This window comes from Coregonus clupeaformis, chromosome 1, assembly GCF_020615455.1.
Source record: "Coregonus clupeaformis isolate EN_2021a chromosome 1, ASM2061545v1, whole genome shotgun sequence".
Classification (NCBI taxonomy): Eukaryota; Metazoa; Chordata; class Actinopteri; order Salmoniformes; family Salmonidae; genus Coregonus; species Coregonus clupeaformis.
The window spans coordinates 84,831,200-84,853,841 of NC_059192.1; the positions used below are offsets into that span (position 1 = coordinate 84,831,200).

General features: G+C 42.2%; 1 long non-coding RNA gene across 1 annotated transcript; it reads left to right on the top strand.

The window, feature by feature from the left end:
- Nucleotides 1-846: 846 nt before the first annotated feature.
- Nucleotides 847-21,870, top strand: LOC121584277. The gene is made up of 3 exons (XR_006003692.2): nt 847-944; nt 15,178-15,235; nt 19,081-21,870. It is a non-coding gene; the product is annotated as an uncharacterized LOC121584277 (long non-coding RNA).
- The last annotated feature ends 772 nt before the right edge of the window (nt 21,871-22,642 follow it).

The following is a 22,642-nucleotide window of genomic DNA, read 5'->3' on the forward strand; positions in this document are numbered from 1 at the left end:
ACCCTAAGCCCACAGGGCTCTACGTGTGCACCTAAGTAGAACAATTTAGGAGCACAGAAATAAATTTAGGAGCACAATAAAAAGTATTTGAGGTAACAAGCCATTTTCTTTGTAGTAATGGTGCAAGCATGACATGAATATGCGCTCAGTGTATTCTCCATGGCACTCAGGGGCTGCGGTACAGGGAAGTAATCATTGAAACAATTATCATCTGGGTTATGTTTTTCTAGGCGGTTCCTAAATAAAAATTCCAGGTCGCACAGCAAAATATTTAGGCGCATATGCGAGTAAAATGGTCGCACTGTAGAGCCCTGCCCAAGTGTGCAATCAGCAGAAAAGGCAGGAGGCAGACAGAGTATCTGTCCCAAATGGCACCCTATTCCCTATATAGTGCGCTACTTTTGACCAGGACACATATGGCTCTGTTCAAAAGTAGTGCACTACATAGGGAATAGGATGCCATTTGGGACACAACCAGAGAGAATGAAACGTCATTAGAATCCATAGATACTCTTTTCCCAACCCTGTCTGTCGCCCAGGAAATATGAATAAAAATATAAAGTAGAGTTCAAGGATTAAGGTCAGACATTTCCTGCTTTGTTTGGTGTTGTTACTGGTATTACCACCCTGCTGCCTGACAATCCCCAGTCTGTCTGTCAGTGTGTGTCCCAAATGGCACCCTATTCCCTATAAAGTGTACTACTTTTGACCAGACTAGTAGTAGTGCACTATATAGGGAATAGGGTGTCATTTGGGGTGTAGTTTCTGTCTCTAAGCTGTGGGTGAAAGCTGTGGGTGAGTTGTCACTTGGCAGCTTTAGCTCTTTTGGCCCAGAGTGATGTTGATGGATGGGGCACCACTCCTCCGAACACAGAGGTAGAATGCAAGGGCAGGGACCCAAACCCCACAGGAGGTTTAACACACGGAGGAGCTGTCGTCTACAGGTAGTCATCTCTCCCTCTGTCCCTCTGTATTTGTATCTATTTCTCTGTATTTCACTCTCTATATATCTTCCTGTCTCTATCTCTAGCTCTTCCTCTTTCAGTTCTCTTCCTGTTTTTTCTCTCTGTAGTGCTCAGGTGTAGTACTGTCATTTGAATAGCTTTGTGTCCATCCTAACACAGACATCTTTATCGTTAAACACTCCCATGTTAGATCCTGCTGCACCCCTTTAATATGTTCCATGCCGCGCTTCCTTTATAGAGTCAGAATTAAATAACGACACTAATAACAACAAAACACAAGGCTGGCTTTATGTTTTAGGCCTACTGTGTCACTTCTACTCCCTCCTCCCTCAGATGAAATATTGTAATCATGTTTTGGCATCGTTTTACTTGGCAATGCGACAAGAAAGTAGAGAGAGAGTGTGTGTGTGTACAAGCAGCATGCTGACTGTGTGTCAAGCAGCATGCTGTGTGTGTGCGTGCATGCGTGCATGCGTGTGCAAGGGTATTAGCTGCATGCTGAAGCTGAAACGTATCTTGCAGGCTGGGCAGAGCGTGACCGAGGAGCGAAGGAGATTCTCACATTTTCATCACACTCATCCTGTGATGCCAAGTGTGTGTGTGTGTGTGTGTGTGTTCTAACTTAGTATGTATGGCAGCTGTTCATATTCTTCTGGAGCAGCACATTAGTCAGGCCCATGCTGCCACCTGTGGAGGGTTGGCCAGCGCACGGTGAGCCACGTGAGCCCACAGTGACACCAGGGTGACGGAGGAGAGGAGCTATCCAGGGCTGGATTAGGCTGATTCCTCTCACAGGAGAGGCAGTTGGAAAGGGAAGGAGTGAGGAGGAGCAGAGGGACGGGATCGGTAAGGGAGTGAGGAGGGACTGAGGATCGGTAAGGGAGTGAGGAGGGACTGAGGATCGGTAAGGGAGTGAGGAGGGACTGAAGATCGGTAAGGGAGTGAGGAGGGACTGAGGATTGGTAAGGGAGTGAGGAGGAGCAGAGGGACTGGGGATTGGTAAGGGCCCGGGGGAGCCAGCAGGGTTATTAGCTGTAATATTGGCTTAAGCGTTCAATGAGTGACGTACTTACAGCCACTACACACAAACATACACACATATACACACACACTTCACAATTATCTCCTTGACCTGAACCTAGCACAATTATCCTCTATTGATCATTTCACATCCCTCCTCTTTCTCCTCTCCCTCTCTCCCTTATTTTCTAGATGAATCTCTCTCTATGAAATTCTGAGGGGTTTGTTGTAAGCAGCTTTAATGCTTTATTTAATGCTTTATTTCTCAGAAACAGTCAAATTAATTCAGTCCACTGCCCCGGGATGTTAGGGGCAAAGGCCCCTGACAAAGCTGGCATTCAGCCCTCCCTGCTTCATGTGGCAAGACCCCTCTCACTGCTCTTTCCGAGGCCAGAGCTTGTGCTCTGTCTAAGGGCACGAGGGACTCACACACTCTTCTGGTTCTCTACGTTAGAACCAGGTGCAGAAACAGAAATAGAAAGCCAGAAAGTATTTCTGAAATACGCACTGCGTATTGCAATGCAAATAGTCTGGGTAGCCATTTGATTAGATGTTCAGGAGTCTTATTGCTTGGGGGTAGAAGCTGTTTAGGAGCCTCTTGGACCTAGACATGGCTATGACTAGGGTGGCTGGAGTCTTTGACAGTTTTTAGGGATTTCCTCTGACACCACCTGGTATAGAGGTCCTGGATGGCAGGATGCTTGGCCCCAGTGATGTACTGGGCTGTACGCACTACCCTCTGTAGTGCCTTGCGGTCGGAGGCCGAGCAGTTGCCATACCAGGCAATGATGCAACCAGTCAGGATGCTCTCGATGGTGCAGCTGTAGAACCTTTTGAGGATCTGAGGACCCATGCCAAATCTTTTCAGTCTCCTGAAGGGGAATAGGTTTTGTCGTGCCCTCTTCACGACTGTCTTGGTGTGCTTGGACCATGTTAGTTTGTGATGTGGACACCAAGGAACTTGAAGCTCTCAACCTGCTCCACTACAGCCCCGTCGATGAGAATGGGGGCGTGCTCGGTCCTCTTCTTTTTCCTGTCGTCCACAATCATCTCCTTTGTCTTGATCACGTTTAGAGAGAGGTTGTTGTCCTGGCACCACACGGACAGGTCTCTGACCTCCTCCCTATAGGCTGTCTCGTCGTTGTCGGTGATCAGGCCTACCACTGTTGTGTCATCGGCAAACTTAATGATGGTGTTAGAGTCGTGCCTGGCCATGTAGTCATGAGTGAACAAGGAGTACAGGAGGGGACTCAGCACGCACCCCTGAGGGGCCCTCGTGTTGAGGATCAGCGTGGCGGATGTGTTGTTACCTACCCTTATCACCTGGGGGCGGCCCGTCAGGAAGTCCAGGATCCAGTTGCAGAGGGAGGTGTTTAGTCCCAGGGTCCTTAGCTTAGTGATGAGCTTTGAGGGCACTATGGTGTTGAACGCTGAGCTGTAGTCAATGAATAGCATTCTCACATAGATGTTCCTTTTGTCCAGGTGTGAAAGGGCAGTGTGGAGCGCAATAGGGATTGCATCATCTGTGGATCTGTTGGGGTGGTATGCAAATTAGGGTGGGTCTAGGGTTTCTGGGATAATGGTGTTGATGTGAGCCATGACCAGCCTTTCAAAGCACTTCATGGCCACAGACGTGAGTGCTACGGGTCGGTAGTCATTTAGGCAGGTTACCTTAGTGTTCTAGGGCACAGGGACTATGGTGGTCTGCTTGAAACAAGTTGATATTACAAACTTCGACAGGGAGAGGTTGAAAATATCATTGAAGTCACGTCCTGGTAATCCGTCTGGCCCTGCGGCCTTGTGAATGTTGACCTGTTTAAAGGTCTTACTCACATCGGCTACGGAGAGCGTGATAACATAATCGTCCGGAACAGCTGATGCTCTAATGCATGTTTCAGTGTTACTTGCCTCGAAGCGAGCATAGAAGTAATTTAGGTTGTCTGGTAGGCTCATGTCACTGGGCAGCTTGCGGCTGTGCTTCCCTTTGTAGTCTGTAATAGTTTGCAAGCCCTGCCACATCCGACGAGCGTCGGAGCCGGTGTAGTACGATTCGATCTTATTCCTGTATTGACGCTTTGCCTGTTTGATGGTTTGTCGGAGGGCATAGCGGGATTTCTTATAAGCGTCCGGGTTAGAGTCCCGCTCCTTGAAAGCGGCAGCTCTACCCTTTAGCTCAGTGCGGATGTTTCCTGTAATCCATGGCTTCTGGTTGGGGTATGTACGTACAGTCACTGTGGGGACGACGTCATCGATGCACTTATTGATGAAGCAAGTGACTGATGTGGTGTACTCCTCAATGCCGTCGGAAGAATCCGGAACATATTCCAGTCTGTTCTAGCAAAACAGTCCTGTGGCTTAGCATCTGCGTCATCTGACCACTTTTTTATTGACCGAGTCACTGGTGCTTCCTGCTTAAGTTTTTGCTTGTAAGCAGAAATCATGAGGATAGAATTATGGTCAGATTTGCCAAATGGAGAGCGAGGGAGAGCTTTGTACGCATCTATGTGTGTGGAGTAAAGGTGGTCTAGAGTTTTTTTTCCCTCTGGTTGCACATTTAACATGCTGGTAGAAATTAGGTAAAACGGATTTAAGTTTCCCTGTATTAAAGTCCCCGGCCACTAGGAGTGCCTCCTCTGGATGAGCGTTTTCCTGTTTGCTTATGGCCGTTTACAGTTCCTTGAGTGCGGTCTTAGTGCCAGCATTGGTTTGTGGTGGTAAATAGACAGCTACGAAAAATGTAGATGAAAACTCTCTTGGTAGATACTGTGGTCTACAGCTTATCATGAGATACTCTACCTCAGGCGAGCAAAACCTCGAGACTTCCTTAGATATCGTGCACCAGCTGTTGTTTACAAATATACATAGACCGCCACCCCTTGTCTTACCAGAGGCTGCTGTTCTTTCTTGCTGATACAGTGTATAACCTGCCAGCTGTATGTTATTCATGTCTTCGTTCAGCCACGACTCGTTGAAACATAAGATATTACAATTTTTAATGTCCCATTGGTAGGATATACGTGCTTGTAGTTCGTCCACTTTATTGTCAAGCGATTGTAAATTGGCCAATAGTTCCGATGGCAAAGGCAGATTAGCCACTCATCACCGGCTCCTTAACAAGCACCCCGATCTCCTTCCGCGATATCTCCTTTTCTTTCTACTGCGAATGACGGGGATGAGGGCCCTGTCGAGTGTCTGGAGCAAATCCCTCTCGTCCGACTCATTAAAGAAAAATTATTAGTCCAGTTCAAGGTGAGTAATCGCTGTTCTGATGTCCAGAAGCTCTTTTCGGTCATAAGAGACGGTAGCAGCAACATTATGTACAAAATAATTTTCAAACAATGCGAAAAAAACACACAAAATAGCACGGTTGGTTAAGAGTCCATAAAATGGCAGCCATCCCCTCCGGCGCCATTTGACATGTCAAGCCAAGTTCAATCAGATCAGTTCAAGATCATTGGCTAACCAAGCAGTTAATTACTTGGATAAAATCTACTCCACAAAACAGACATACTGTTAGTGGACCAGCTACAGTACACTTTATTTTCTGTTACTGATGTGTTGACTAAAACCTGAGACCAGACAGTTTATCCCCTGGCCATGCCTGTCAACATTTAATTGACAGAGTAAAATCCAGTCTGTGCAATGTATCGCTAATGTACACATCTTACTTTCGGTGGAACACAAAGGGATTTTCTGACTGATATCATCCCACTGGGCACAGACGTCAATTCAACGTCTTTTCCCTGTTGGTTGAAAGTAATTTCATTTACACTGAACAAAAATATTACCGCAACACAAAAACATATGGAAATGTCTGCTCTACCCAAAATTACAACCAAATAATTGCAGCATTACCGCAAAAATGGAAAAGGAAAGTGGAAGTGAGAAAAAGTAACGAACTTGTCTGTCGGCCTTGCATTAAAGAATATAATTAGTTAAAGAAAATTGTGATACCTAAAAAAGTATACCAGTTTAATTTAAGGACCAAAGGATTGACAGCCGTCCCATATAGATTGCAAAATAGTTGGGAAGAGATTTTTGACGTACCGAATCCATGGCATAGTGTTTATGAATTGATACGCAAAACGACGCCGGATTCAAAACTTAGAATTTTTCAATTTAAATTATTATATAAAATTCTTGCTACCAATAGAATGTTATTTATATGGGGGATACAATCTTCCCAGCTCTGCAGATTTTGCTGCCAAGAGACAGAATCATTAGATCATTTGTTTTGGTACTGTCCATTTGTAGCTTGTTTTTGGACACAGGTCCAGGAATGGCTAAAGGATTGCAATATTTACCTGGAGCTAACCCTGCAGATAGCACTACTGGGTGATCTGAAAAGTCATAGTCAATCGATCAATAATATAATAATTATTTTAGCAAAAAAGTTTATTTTCAATTTACGATCTGTAGAAACAATGAGAATAGAAAGGTTCAGAACTTTTGTAAAACATCACAGTACAGTTGAAAAATATATGGCAAATAGAAATCCAATATGGATGGTGTTAAGAGATAGATGGGAGGTGTTGAATGGAGCTGAAGGATGGGACTAATAACAACAACTAATAACAACAAGATAACTAATGTAAAGCATACTGTGTCCATAATACGTATATAGGTTATAGGTTGAGAGCTTTTGTGAAAGAGCACAGTTAGAAAAATATGGCATATAGAAGCAAACCAGATGGACATCATGAAAATGATCGGAGGAAGTTCAGGAGTAAAAACAAACAAAATATAATTATTGTCGAATTTCACTGGTTTACTCCAATTGGGGAAGGGGTGGTGGGGTTGGAAAGTAATGAAGGGAAATATAATTTAAAAAAGGATATGTGTGTGTGTATGTATGTATGTATGTATGTATGTATGTATGTATATATATGTCTATATGTGTATGTGAAAAAAAATCCAGAAAATCACATTGTATGATTTTTAAATAATTAATTTGCATTTGAATGCATGACATAAGTATTTGATCACCTACCAACCAGTAAGAATTCCGGCTCTCACAGACCTGTTAGTTTTTCTTTAAGAAGCCCTCCTGTTCTCCACTCATTACCTGTATTAACTGCACCTGTTTGAACTCGTTACCTGTATAAAAGACACCTGTCCACACACTCAATCAAACAGACTCCAACCTCTCCACAATGGCCAAGACCAGAGAGCTGTGTAAGGACATCAGGGATAAAATTGTAGACCTGCACAAGGCTGGGATGGGCTACAGGACAATAGGCAAGCAGCTTGGTGAGAAGGCAACAACTGTTGGTGCAATTATTAGAAAATGGAAGAAGTTCAAGATGACGGTCAATCACCCTCGGTCTGGGGCTCCATGCAAGCTCTCACCTCGTGGGGCATCAATGATCATGAGGAAGGTGAGGGATCAGCCCAGAACTACACGGCAGGACCTGGTCAATGACCTGAAGAGAGCTGGGACCACAGTCTCAAAGAAAACCATTAGTAACACACTACGCCATCATAGATTAAAATCCTGCAGCGCACGCAAGGTCCCCCTGTTCAAGCCAGCGCATGTCCAGGCCCATCTGAAGTTTGCCAATGACCATCTGGATGATCCAGAGGAGGAATGGGAGTAGGTCATGTGGTCTGATGAGACAAAAATAGAGCTTTTTGGTCTAAACTCCACTTGCCGTGTTTGGAGGAAGAAGAAGGATGAGTACAACCCCAAGAACACCATCCCAACCGTGAAGCATGTAGGTGGAAACATCATTCTTTGGGGATGCTTTTCTGCAAAGGGGACAGGACGACTGCACCGTATTGAGGGGAGGATGGATGGGGCCATGTATCGCGAGATCTTGGCCAACAACCTCCTTCCCTCAGTAAGAGCATTGAAGATGGGTCGTGGCTGGGTCTTCCAGCATGACAACTACCCGAAACACACAGCCAGGGCAACTAAGGAGTGGCTCCTTAAGAAGCATCTCAAGGTCCTGGAGTGGCCTAGCCAGTCTCCAGACCTGAACCCAATAGAAAATCTTTGGAGGGAGCTGAAAGTCTGTATTGCCCAGCGACAGCCCCGAAACCTGAAGGATCTGGAGAAGGTCTGTATGGAGGAGTGGGCCAAAATCCCTGCTGCAGTGTGTGCAAACCTGGTCAAGACCTACAGTAAACATATGATCTCTGTAATTGCAAACAAAGGTTTCTGTACCAAATATTAGGTTCTGCTTTTCTGATGTATCAAATACTTATGTCATGCAATAAAATGCAAATTAATTACTTAAAAATCATACAATGTGATTCAGTCTCTCACAGTTGAAGTGTACCTATGATAAAAATTACAGACCTCTACATGCTTTGTAAGTAGGAAAACCTGCAAAATCGGCAGTGTATCAAATACTTCTTCTCCCCGCTGTATGTATGGCGCAGTGGTCTAAGGCTAGCTGTGCCACTAGAGATCCTGGTTCGAATCCAGGCTCTGTCGTAGCCGGCCGCAACCGGGAGACGCATGGGGCGGTGTACAGTTGGCCCAGCGTCTTCCAGAGTAGGGGAGGGAATGGCCAGCAGAGATGTAGCTCAGTTGGTAGAGCATGGCGTTTGCAATGCCAGGGTTGTGGGTTCGATTTCCACGGGGGGACAGTATGAAAAATAAATAAAAATAATATATGCACTCACTAACTATAAGTCGCTCTGGATAAGAGCGTCTGCTAAATGACTAATATGTAAAATATATATATATATATATATATATATATATATATATATATATATATATATATATATATTTGCGAGAGAGAAAAAAAACATATGGGGGATTGGAAGTGATGCAGACAATTACATTGATGGAAGTTACAATCTATCTGAAATATTAAAGCTGATCTACCCCCTAAATTTTTATTTTTTTAAATACATGTAAAGTGCTGGACCCATGTTTCATGAGCTGAAATAAAAGATCCCAGAAATTTTCCATATGCACAAAAAACCTATTTCTCTCAAATGTTGTGCCCAAATTTGTTTACATCCCTGTTAGTGAGCATTTCTCATTTGCCAAGATAATCCATCCACCTGACAGGTGTGGCATTCAAGAAGATGATTAAACAGCATGATCATTACACAGGTACAACTTGTGCTGGGGGCAATAAAAGGCCACTCTAAAATGTGTAATTTTGTCACACAACACAATACCACAGATGTCTCAAGTTTTGAGGGAGCGTGCAATTGGCATGCTGACTGCAGGAATGTCCACCATAGCTGTTGCCAGATAATTGAATGTTCATTTCTCTACCATAAGCCGCCTCCAATGTTTTAGAGAATTTAGCAGTAGGTCAAACCGGCCTCACAACCGCAGACCACGTGTATGGCGTTGTGTGGGCGAACGGTTTGCTGATGTCAACGTTGTGAACAGAGTACCCCATGATGGTGGTGGGGTTATGGTATGGGCAGGTATAAGCTACAGACAACGAACACAATTGCATTTTATCGATGGCAATTTCAATGCACAAAAGGTATCTGTGACCAACAGATGCATATCTGTATTCCCAGTCATGTGAAATCGATAGATTAGGGCCTAAGGAATTTATTTCAATTAACTGATGTCCTCATATAAACTGTAACTCAGTAAAATCAATGAAATTGTTGCATGTTGCATTTATATTTTTGTTCAGTATACAGTGAGGGAAAAAAGTATTTGATCCCCTGCTGATTTTGTACGTTTGCCCACTGACAAAGAAATGATCAGTCTATAATTGTAATGGTAGGTTTATTTGAACAGTGAGAGACAGAATCCAAAATCCAGAAAAACGCATATAAAAATGTTATAAATTGATTTGCTTTTTAAGGAGGGAAATAAGTATTTGACCCCCTCTCAATCAGAAAGATTTCTGGCTCCCAGGTGTCTTTTATACAGGTAACGAGCTGAGATTAGGAGTACACTCTTAAAGGGAGTGCTCCTAATCTCAGCTTGTTACCTGTATAAAAGACACCTGTCCACAGAAGCAATCAATCAATCAGATTCCAAACTCTCCACCATGGCCAAGACCAAAGAGCTCTCCAAGGATGTCAGGGACAAGATTGTAGACCTACACAAGGCTGGAATGGGCTACAAGACCATCGCCAAGCAGCTTGGTGAGAAGGTGACAACAGTTGGTGCGATTATTTGCAATGGAAGAAACACAAAATAACTGTCAATCTCCCTCGGCCTGGGGCTCCATGCAAGATCTCACCTCGTGGAGTTGCAATGATCATGAGAACGGTGAGGAATCAGCCCAGAACTACACGGGAGGATCTTGTCAATGATCTCAAGGCAGCTGGGACAATAGTCACCAAGAAAACAATTGGTAACACACTACGCCGTGAAGGACTGAAATCCTGCAGCACCCGCAAGGTCCCCCTGCTCAAGAAAGCACATATACAGGCCCGTCTGAAGTTTGCCAATGAATATCTGAATGATTCCGAGGAGAACTGGGTGAAAGTGTTGTGGTCAGATGAGACCAAAATCGAGGTCTTTGGCATCAACTCAACTCGCCGTGTTTGGAGGAGGAGGAATGCTGCCTATGACCCCAAGAACACCATCCCCACCGTCAAACATGGAGGTGGAAACATTATGCTTTGGGGGTGTTTTTCTGCTTAGGGGACAGGACAACTTCACCGCATCAAAGGGACGATGGACGGGGCCATGTACCGTCAAATCTTGGGTGAGAACCTCCTTCCCTCAGCCAGGGCATTGAAAAGGGGTCGTGGATGGGTATTCCAGCATGACAATGACCCAAAACACATGGCCAAGGCAACAAAGGAGTGGCTCAAGAAGAAGCACATTAAGGTCCTGGAGTGGCCTAGCCAGTCTCCAGACCTTAATCCCATAGAGAATCTGTGGAGGGAGCTGAAGGTTCGTCAGCCTCGAAACCTTAATGACTTGGAGAAGATCTGCAAAGAGGAGTGGAACAAAATCCCTCCTGAGATGTGTGCAAACCTGGTGGCCAACTACAAGAAACGTCTGTCCTCTGTGATTGCCAATAAGGGTTTTGCCACCAAGTACTAAGTCATGTTTTGCAGAGGGGTCAAATACTTATTTCCCTCAAATGCAAATCAATTTATAACATTTTTGACATGCGTTTTTCTGGATTTTTTTGTTGTTATTCTGTCTCTCACTGTTCAAATAAACCTACCATTAAAATTATAGACTGATCATGTCTTTGTCAGTAGGCAAACGTACAGAATCAGCAGGGGATCAAATACTTAATTCCCTCACTGTAAATGACGTGGAAGCAATGATGATTCAACCAGTGTGTGCCCTGTGTTTCTTTGTTCCGAGGGTGAGAACTTGTGTGACGTTGCCGTGTATGTGCATTGTGTTATTGTGATGTGTATACAGTGGCTTGCGAAAGTATTCACCTCCCTTGGATTTTTCCTATTTTGTTGCCTTACAACCTGGAATTAAAATGGATTTTTTTTGGGTTTGTATTATTTGACTTACACAACATGCCACTTTGAAGATGCAAAATATATTTTTGTTGTTGAAACAAACAAGAAATAAGACAAAAAAATAAAAATAAAACTTGAGTGTGCATAACTATTCACCTATTCGCTGTTTACAGCAAGAGTGACAGGATTATATTCGGTGAGAGGCGACTGTAACTATAGAATCAGAACCAATAGATTGGACACGGCTCCGAAGATTCATTGGATTTCTCACAATCCAGTCATCATTTCAGGTGTAGAACGCTGAGAGAGATACTGAATTCCGAGTGAGAATGTTATTTGGTAACCCAGCACTGGGTAAATATTGGTTATTGGGTTTACCCAAACATGGGTTAATTTAACCATCAGTTGGTTATTTTTAACTTTCATGCTGGGTTGACCTAGCAGCTGGGTCTTTTTTAATGTAATCCTTAGATAATTTCCCGGAGGCGTGTCTTATTAGGGGTGTGGCTTTCAAGTAGATCTTATTGGCCACCCATGAGAGTAAATGTCATTCCTGTTCATCATGTTAAAGGGGCACTCTGAAATTGTGAAAGGGGGTGTGCTCTAGACCAGCCAATCAGGGTTGTGTATGTAAATATCTTCAAATTTGTTTCTTAACACTGAGCATTTCAAGGGCCAAAGGAGGCTCAGGGAAATAAATAATAACAAATATATTTAAGGGTTATTTTCATTAAAGGTCCCGAACAGTCATTTTGATTCCCATGTAAAATTGCCTGTTGAATGACTAAAATTTCACCAATAATATTTTTGCAGGATTGATATATTAATGAGCTCGCCTTGACTCACAGCTCTTTCAAACACCTATGTCAAGAAACTTGGATGCAGTGGGTAGTGTTGCAATAAAATAATATCAAGCAAATTTGGTGATAAACAAAGCAACTCAAACAATATAGAAGATTATTATTATTATTATTATTATATATATATTTTTTTAATAAATCAATGATGTCAAGGTTTTTCTCTCCCGTTTGCCATGTCTCTTGTGACGTGGTTCACAGCAACACTGACGGATGTGTTGACATGATAACTTAACTGCGTCAGAGTTTTGAATGACCGGTCCCCCCCTTTTGTTCCATGCTGGCTGAAAACCTAGCTAGCCAGTAACTAGCTAACACCAGACACAGATGAAAGGGGAGACATACACTGAGTGTACAAAACAATAGGAACACCTGCTTTTCATGACATAGACTGACCAGGTAAATTCAGGTGAAAGCTATGATGCCTTATTAATGTCACCTGATAAATCCACTTCAATCAGTGTAGACAAAGGGGAGGAGACAGGTTAAAGAAGGATGTATTAGCCTTGAGACAATTGAGACATGGATTGTGTACGAGTACCATTCAGAGGGTGAATGGGCTAGACAAAAGAGCCTTTGAACGGGGTATGGTAGTAGGTGCCAGGCACACCAGTTTGATTGTGTCAAGAACTGCACCACTGCACCACTGCTGGGTTTTTCACACTCAACAGATTCCCATGTGTACCAAGAATGGTCCACCACCCAAAGGACATCCAGCCAACTTGACACAACTGTGGGAAGCATCCCTGTGGAATGCGCTTGACACCTTGTAGAGTCTATGCCTGACGAATTGAGGCTGTTCTGAGGTCAAAAGGGGGTGCAACTCAATATTAGGTGTTCCTAATGTTTTGTACACTCAGTGTATACGTATCTTTTCAGTGTATACGTATCTTGCTGACACCCAACAGTCAAATGTTGGCCCCAGTAGAGTAGCTATCTAGCTGTATAAACCACAACCCTCCACAAACATGCCTTCTCCGATGTTGGTTACAAGGCGGTACTTTTTAAATTAGATAAGATAATGTCATGTTTCCATTGGTGTATTAAAATAAAAGTTAGGGTGATGTCACCATATTCCCTTAATAATCCCGCCTCCTGAAGCCAAGTGTGCACCACCCTGGGAGACCCATGGGGTGGTGCACAATTGGTCCAGGGTAGGGGAGGGAATGGCCAGCAAGGATGTAGCTCAGTTGGTAGAGCATAGCGTTTGCAACGGCAGGGTTGTGGGTTCGATTCCCACGGGGGTTATGAAAAATAAAAAAATAATGTATGCACTCACTAACTGTAAGTCGCTCTGGATAAGAGCGTCTGCTAAATGACTAAAAATGTAAAAAAGTTACTGGTCCAGTGCCCTACCCTGGACCAATTGTGCACCACCCCATGGGTCTCCCGGTCGCGGCAAGCTACTACAGAGCCTGGATTCGAACCAGGATCTCTAGTGGCACAGCCTTAGACCACTGCGCTACTCGGGAGGTAACTTTATGATCAAACTTGAACAATGTAGAAGCAACAATAATTTATCATACTTTGATCTGGTTTCATCCAAATATCATCCAATCTCATGAAAATGTGATTTTAACTGTTCATGAGCTTTGAATAAACACATACAGTGATTTACTAGACATAGAGTGATGATTTAAAAATAAAATTACAAAGACTGCAAGGGGGCTTTAAGTTTACATACTGCAAATGTAAATGTTTCCTTGAAATGTTTAGCATTTTACACATTCTTATAGAATATTACAATTATTTATTACATATTATAATAAATTGGTATCTATCCTGACATTAGGATTTGCATTTTAAGGAACTCATACACATCTGTAAGCCTCATTGAAGCTACAAAAAATGTTCAAACTTAACATGTGCTTAATATACAACAGAACAGATTAACAAAAATGACATTTACTGTCATGGGTGCTTGAGATTAGACCCAGCGGGTCAGATCAGAAGACTGGAGGCGTAGTTTAATTGGGGCATGGCATTCAGACAGTTATTTTTAGCCACCTATGAGAGTAAATGTAATTCCTGTTAATCTGTTCTGTTGCATAGTTATCACATGGTATGTTTGAACGTAGACATTTTTTTAGCTTCAATGGCACTTACAGAAGATTAGGAGTTCCCTTAAAGCCTATGTAAATCTAATTGTTGGGATACAATAAGGTGGTATACCTTATTATAATATGTAATAAATTATCTTAATATTATTGAAGAATGTAAAAAATATATATATTTGCAGTATGTAAAGTTAACATGATGAACAGGAATGACAATTACTCTCATGGGTGGCCAATAAGATCTAGCTGAAAGCCACGCTGCTATGCCAACCCAGGATGAGAGTATAAACGCAATCCAACTGGCTGGGTCAAAATAACCCAACGTGTTCTGTCCACTATTTAACCAGCACTGGGTTACCAAATGACCCAAATTGGAGTATAGGTAGCCCAGGGAGTAATATTACCCATTCTGGGAAAATGTTTTTTCTAGAAAGGAACATCTAGTTAGAGACTGTTGCAGATGCACTGGAACAGAAAGCACACCTGCACAGCAAGTTTCACTAAACTCTGACGAAGTTTGATGACTGAAACTTCGACTTGAATGAATGAAATTACAAGGTGAAACTTTGCAAGTTAGCGGTGTGAAGGATCTTCATATTCTGAAAAAAACGATAAGCTTAGAAATCCCCCAAAAGACCTTGATCACCATCATTGACTAGCTTTGACAAAGAACATACTGTATTTATAACGTGGACATATATAGATATATTACATTTTTTATCCAGCAGTCAGATAAACACTCCAAACAGCCTGCCTGACTGCTCGGAGGCGTCCGCATGGTCCTAAAGCACACTGTTGCCTTGTTTTGTACCACATTCCAATGATAAAAATGTCCCCCCGTCCCCAGTGAAAGTTGTGCCCCGGATTTATAAACTTTCTCTCTTTCTCGCTCTCTCTTTCCAGGTCTACCATATGGATGGGAAAATGCTTACACAGCAGAAGGAGTCAAATACTTCATCAAGTAAGTCAAAACAACTACAGGGATAATTTTCTAAACGCTCTAGGCTCATGTCCTTATTAACTCTCAAACTACCGACTGGGGGTCATTTTGACCCCAGAGACATATTTTTGATCGTAGCCCAACGGTACTTTTTTAAATTCTTCAAATGTTTCATGATTTTGTCAATCAACTTGTTCTTAACAAATCTAAATTATTGTTTAGTGTTTCTGTATCAATATGTTATATATATGATTTTTTTTTAAAATCAAGACCTTTGGGGTAATTCTGACCCCAGCCAAAAACACCTAATTCCGCCTATAGTAATTTGATAAATAGGGCCTTTATTTGAATCTAGGTTTCTCTGGAGACATCATTACAAGTTATCCATACCACCATAGGGTGGAGGGGGACCTGTATCAGTGATTTTGACCAAATAGACAGATTACCTGCAGAGAATAAAGGTGATTCTGATGATCATGTACAAAATACAAAAGAACCATACATTTATTTTCTTCATATTTTCATTTTAAAGCATATGCAAATTAACGGTAATTTAGATAAAATAACAGTGTTTTGGTAATTTTTTATTTGACATAAATTTTATCACGTCTAAGGATGTTTTGATTACATACTTTAAGTTTATATTTTGCTATGATTGTTGCTTTTCCAATAGTTTCTTCTTGGGGTCAAAATGACCCCAGTTGGTAATCGATGTATGTAAAATATGTTGGTAGCTTGAGGGTTAACCACAACGAACATACATCATCAAAGAAGCCATTGAATACCAGCTACAGAATCAATCAATGCCTATCAATGTTGTGACACATTTCCATAAAGTCACACCCCTTTTCTATTCCATTAATGGGAACTTCCAATACTACAGACAGAAACATTCAACTGCTGCCATTGAGCGGCAACTCCAGTAAACCACAGAATATACTCACTCAAACATAGATCTGCTTTGATCTCAGTCTTACACGCACTTAGCCCTGCTGGCTGTGCATAAAACATGCAGGGAATCGTGGGATGTGTCGTATTGGGTTTGATAACTAAATGAAAGACCAGGAAGTAATGTGGGTATCACAGGTAGTGACATGCCCTGGAGATTGGGTCATTTCCTTAGTACACTATTGAACAGGGTTACACCATAGCTGCAGGAAGTAGGGGTGCTGAGAGTGCTGCAGCACCCCTTGAAAAAACTGGAGAATAAAAAATTATTCACAAAAGTAGTGCACTGGGCCTTTAACCCTAGAATGCATATGCAGGGTCAAAATGACCCAGCCTAATGTTTTTTTTTTCTGTATTGATCCCCCCCAAAATGTCATAATGTAATATTCCAGGAATTCCTTAAATTATGTGTCTTTAATGTTCCAACATCCTAGTTTTGTTTTTACATTTCTTGTTTTTAAGTAAAAATAGTTTTTGCATCACTACCCCAAGTTTTCATATGTGGGCCAATATGACCCGTATGTATTTCCTATGGAATTCACTGCATTGCACTTGTCAAACTGACTTTTCTTTTTGCTACAACAATACAATTAATGTAATTAATAAAGTATTTATTAAATATATTGTTTTTAATGTTCATTAATCACTGTTTTCATTTCTCCTTTTTAACTCATTGAGTAAAATGAGTTTCATAAGGAGGCTCATAAGAATGTTGCCAGATATACAACCAAAATGGTTTTACAGATGCTGGATGAGGAAGCCATTGGTGCCTCTGACTCAGAATCTGAGGTATCCAATTCAGATGACACAGACCATGTGCCTGTGGGTCAAGTTGGAGTTGTGGATGCACCTGGTAGTCCAGCTATCCTAGATGATTCTACAGATGGGGAGGACTCCTCTGAGGAGGAGAGTGAAAACCTGTCAAATAGACTGAGTAAAAAGGGGTCTTACTGGAGTGAACATCCCCCCGACTAAAGGCAGGACCAGAAGCCATAACATCCTGAGGAGCTGCCCAGGGCCTGTGTCACCAAAAGATGCCTGGGAGCTGTTCATTAGTGACAACATCAGTGAGGAGGTCCTAAAGTATACAAATTTAGAAGGATGGAGAACAGCGACAGCAAAAGGGAAAGAGTGCAGAGAGGTCAACAAAGAGGAACTAAAGGCCTTTATTGGTTTAACCCTCCTCGCCGGCATGGAGAAAAGCTGGGATGTCTCCACACGGGAGCTATTTTTGGATCCACTGCAGAATCCAATGTATAAGGCCACCATGTTGGTCGGAAGATATGAGGATATCCGTCGCTACCTGAGGCTTGATGACAAGAGGACCAGAGTGTTCAGAGAGGCAACGGACCACCTGGCAGCCTTCTGGTATGTGTGGGACCTTTTCCTAGCATACTGTAGAGGAAGGTTCATCCCCAGCGACTGCGTCACAGTGGATGAGCAGGTTTCCTCTAGACGTGACGCTTGGCATTCCGGCCAAAGAGTTCAGTCTTGGTTTCATCAGACCAGCGAATCTTGTTTCTCATGGTCTGAGAGTCCTTTAGGTGCCTTTTGGCAAACTCCAAGCGGGCTGTCATGTGCCTTTTACTGAGGAGTGGCTTCTGTCTGGCCACTTTACCATAAAGGCCTGATTGTTGGAGTGCTGCAGAGATGGTTGTCCTTCTGGAAGGTTCTCCCATCTCCACAGAATAACTGAGGCAATGGAAAGATGTGGGGTGATGAAAGAGAGCCATGCCACCACCACTCAGAGCAGCCAGGGTCAGAAGAGGAAGAGGTGCCAGCTCTGCCCAAGTGCAAAGGATAGAAAAGTCAGCTGCTGGTGTTCTCAGTGCAATGCGCCCGTCTGCAAAGAGCACAGTCACATGCTTGTGGTTTGTAACAAATGCATGGACTAAGACAGCATAAGTAAGCATGACACACACACACGCACACACACTTTGTTCCTTTTAGTGTTTATGTTTTCTAAATTCACAATTGTTAGTGTTGTCATTTATATTGATGATAAACTTTGGATTTTCAAATATTTTTTTAAAAATATTATAAAACATGCAGGTGGTTTTATTTTGTTCTTCACACTAAAAGGTTGAATGTGAAACTTTGATTGTAAGATTGATTGTAAGAAAAATATGCTAATATTTTCAATAGCTGTTATGAATTTTCATAATATGTTATCATTGAAATGTGTATCAAACTGTTGAAGAGCGACTAAAAACATTTAAAACAATAAAATAATTATTGAAAGGTCCAAATCATCACTCAAAATAATTATGTTCCACAAAATGGATAATATTTTAGACTCATATAAATAAAACACAGATATTACATTATCGGGTCATTTTGACCCGGCATATGCATTCTTGGGGCGTCATGTTTACTATGCATCCTAGGGTTAATAGTCCTGTATTAGCGGATATATCTGTCTGCAGCGCCAGCGGGGGCAACAAGATTACTTCACGGCTATGGTTAACACTGGGTGCCAGTCTGTTTCCACTTTAGTCTACTTGTTGTTGTCTTGCCTAACAGGGATATACAGTTGCATTGTTGATTACAGGAACTGTCAGGTGCCCAGGCTTGTGAACACCAGTATTATGTCTAACCAACATTATTCATTAACATTGTCCAATGACACCTGTGCATTTTTACCATTGTTCAATGACACCTATGCATTCTATCATTCTGAATGTGTCCTTCTGTCTGTCCGTGTCAAACAACCAGTATCTATCGAACCCACAACATTACACAGCCCACATGAGCAGTGCACACTGACACACTGCCACCCACTAAAATAATATAATTTAGGATTAGAAGCTCGTAGACGTTAAGCAGGTTGATCCCTTCAATAGAACAGGGGTCAGGGTTCAGGGGTGATGACCTGAGAGTGATGTGTTTCTCTGTGTCTTATTTTTGCCTCGTGCCAGTCATGTGACGCAGACAACGTCGTGGACCCATCCGGTGACCTGCAGCCTGGCTCTGGGGATGGGGCTGCCCGAGAGAAAGGGTGGGGGGACCAGCCGAGGGACAGGCAGACAACACTGCCACCCCCATCCCCGACCCCACCAAGATCAAGACTTAGACCTGGGACAGATTCAATAGGGTATAACATTACAGAATCTTTAGATAGACGTGTATTGCGATGCATAGACTAGATATCGTGTGTGTCTTGGAGTTGGAGAATAGACAGGCCTGGCAGGCATCCCTGTACATAGAGAAGAAAAGAACACACCTGAAGGGTATCCTACGAAGCAAGCTAGATCTACTCCGGATTGCTAACAGCTCAGGCTTCATCTGTACTACCATTGTGGATACAAGGATTTCGCTACACCCACAATAACATCGCTAAATATGTGTATGTGACCAATAAAATGTAATTTGATATTGCTCGTCTGCCTGCCGCTAACTCTAGCAGGCGTGTAACTGCGCGTGCATGTCGCACATGGCTAGTTGAACGTGGAACTCTTCATTGAGACAATGCTGAAACATCAATCCATGGGCGAGTCAGTGCCACATTTTAATTTCTGCCGAAATCAAAATGAAAGAAAAGTTATCTTACACATTCAGCAGGCTATGGCGTGAAATAGACTTTTAGAAGTGCCATCCTTATTTGATTACTTATCGTTAATGCCGACTCGGTGTGCTTTGGTGTGCTTATCAATGCACAACCACAAGCACCTTTTCCCCACTCCTATCAATAAAATAATTGTATTAGCTAAGTCATACAAAACTGTTACTGTGTGTGACATTTAAAATGCATTCTGCCATTACTAAATGTGTAATGTGATATATTTTAACATTACTATTTTTTTACAACAAAAAATATTTGATTAATAAAATATTTAATCAGTCATCTTCCTCAAATGAAGGGGACGATGACGCAATCTTTGCAAGAGGGAGGGAATCTGATTTCATTGGTTCTCAACTCGTGGCTCAGTCATTTCATTCAGGATAAGTGGCGTTACCCGTGAGTTAGCCTGCCCCAGAGCAGGTTAGTTCTGACGGATTCGTTGCCATAGAAATTGACCTGGCTAAAAGGTGAGCCACATTCGTATGACCGGTTATCCCGAGTTGAACTCAGAGTTGACCATAGTTAGCTCACTAACTACTCAAACTTGCTTCATGGTATACCCCTCAGCCAGCTGTGAAACAACACCTGTCATTCAGCCTGTCCTCCTGTACAAATAGAGACTCAGTAGAACCATTGAAGTGGATACAGAGACAACTAGCTGGAACCCTTTAGGAGCCCCAACAAACACCTTGTGTCTTTAAAATCATATAACTAGCTATACATAGTGTTTCATTAAATGGCATTACATTAGCTGTTCTGGTGAATATGCGGTTTGAAACAAAACATTTTTTTACAGTGAAACTAGCCGTAAGTGGGCTGAGCGGTACAAAACAAGGCTAGCTTCCTGGTTCTATGGAGTTGAATCAGAACTCTTTATTATCTCCCTCTGTGTTTTTCTATGGAGTTACTGGAATTGCCTCTCCTCCTTCCTCTCTATTATTGATGTTCTTCTTTCTTTTCCCATTAACTCTTTTAGGAACAATGACCAAACACTCACTCTCTTCATCTCTCCTTCCACCTCCACCATCCAACCTTTCAAATAATTCAAACAATGTCATAACCCTTTTTCATCCTTCGATACCAGGTTCAGAATGTGTATTTTTCTATTCCAAAGCAGCAAAGGTTGGTCAGTGAATGAAGTGACTTTATCTTTGCTGTCGTCTGGAGGGGGACATTTTTTTTTTTCTGTTTGCTCCCTGAGCTGCACCTATAAATGCCATTCCGAGAGGTCCACATTGCGAACTCAGAATTGTCTTCTGAGTCACAATAGACCAGAGTTCGCTGTTGAAAGCTCAGCCTAACATGCCATATGTTTTCCCTTCACAAGAACTGTTTTGGTGGAAAGACAAAGGATTGAAAAAAAGAGCTAGCTGGCAACATTTATATTCGTTAGATAACAAGAGTCTGACAGATCGTTGCGAGGTGTCTTTGGGTTGTAATAATGTAACAAATAACTAATGTTTTAATAAGAGTTATGCAACAAAAGCATATAATAGCGAGGGTAGTTATCGAACATCATCATATTTGCTGTTGTTAGTTAACCTGTTCTTTAACCAGTACTCACTAATTGAGCCCAGCATTGCTATCTTTATCCAGTTGCTCAAAATACTGCAATAACATGTCCGTTCAGAGTCCTGTAGTGCTGCCAACTCATTATGTAATCAATAAAACAGTATTTCAAAGATCTATAAGACTGTGTTTACACTGGCAGCTCAATTCTGATCTTTTGCCACTAATTGGTCTTTTGACCAATCAGATCAGATCTTTTGCCAATAATTAAGCAAAAGATCATCATTGGGCTGCCTGTGTAAACACAGCCTAATACAACATGTCAATTGTGTTGTGTTCATGTCCAACCAACCATTACCAGTGTTCTGCATATTATTACTTGTCATACTGTGTGCTACCTGTGGCCTAAACTTTCTCTAACTTCATAGTAGATGGATACAGATCTTCTCTAACTTCATAGTAGATGGATACAGATCTTTACGATGACCTCTCATCTCCATTTAACTGGGACTTTAAAGCAATTGTGGTTTGTTTGTTGTCTAGGTGACTTTTGTAATTGAAGTTAATCAAATAAAACCTTGAATTACTCCTCATCACGGCTCTATGCAACACAGAACTTTGAATGAGAGAGAAAGCGAGGGAGAGAACTTGTGTGTGTGGTCTTGTTCTTTTATCCTTGATGGGACCTAAAATCCCCACAAGGATAGTAAAACAATGAAAATGATCCCTTTCCCACGTCCCCAAGGCTATTTTAAACTTAGGTTTAGGGTTAGGGTTGGAATTAGGGTTAGGGTTAGAATTAGGGTAAGGGGGTTAAGGTTTAGGGTTTGGGTTATGGGTAACGGTTATGGTTAGGTGTTAGGGAAAATAGGATTTGAAATGGAAATACATTTTAGGTCCCCACGAGGATAGAAAAAACAAGTGTGTGTGTGTGTGTGTGTGTGTGTATATGTAAGTGTGTGCTATCTGTGATCACGTCTTCCCACAGCTCCATAGTTCTATAGTGAGAGTGTTATGGCTGCTGACTGACTGACGACTGACTGACGACTGACTGACTGACTGACTGACTGACTGACTGACTGACTGCTTTAGTTGGGAGGAGACACATCTGGTCTTGCTTTACTAGAGATTCCACTAAAACCCAGAGTTGCCTCCCAAATGTCACCCTACAGTGCCTGATCAAAAGTAGTGGACTATATAGGAAACTGAGTGCCATTTGGGACACCTTTAAAGTCAGACTGCTGCTGTTTAGCCTTCTGTTATATTACTGGCACAACATTTTCCTTCTCTTCACATAGTTTCTGTTATGGAAAAATGAACCATAAAATTAGTGAATGAAAGTAGAGATCAATTAGTTGCCCTCAGAGACAGAAAAGGTAGGTAAAGATAACTTTAATACAAAATTAACC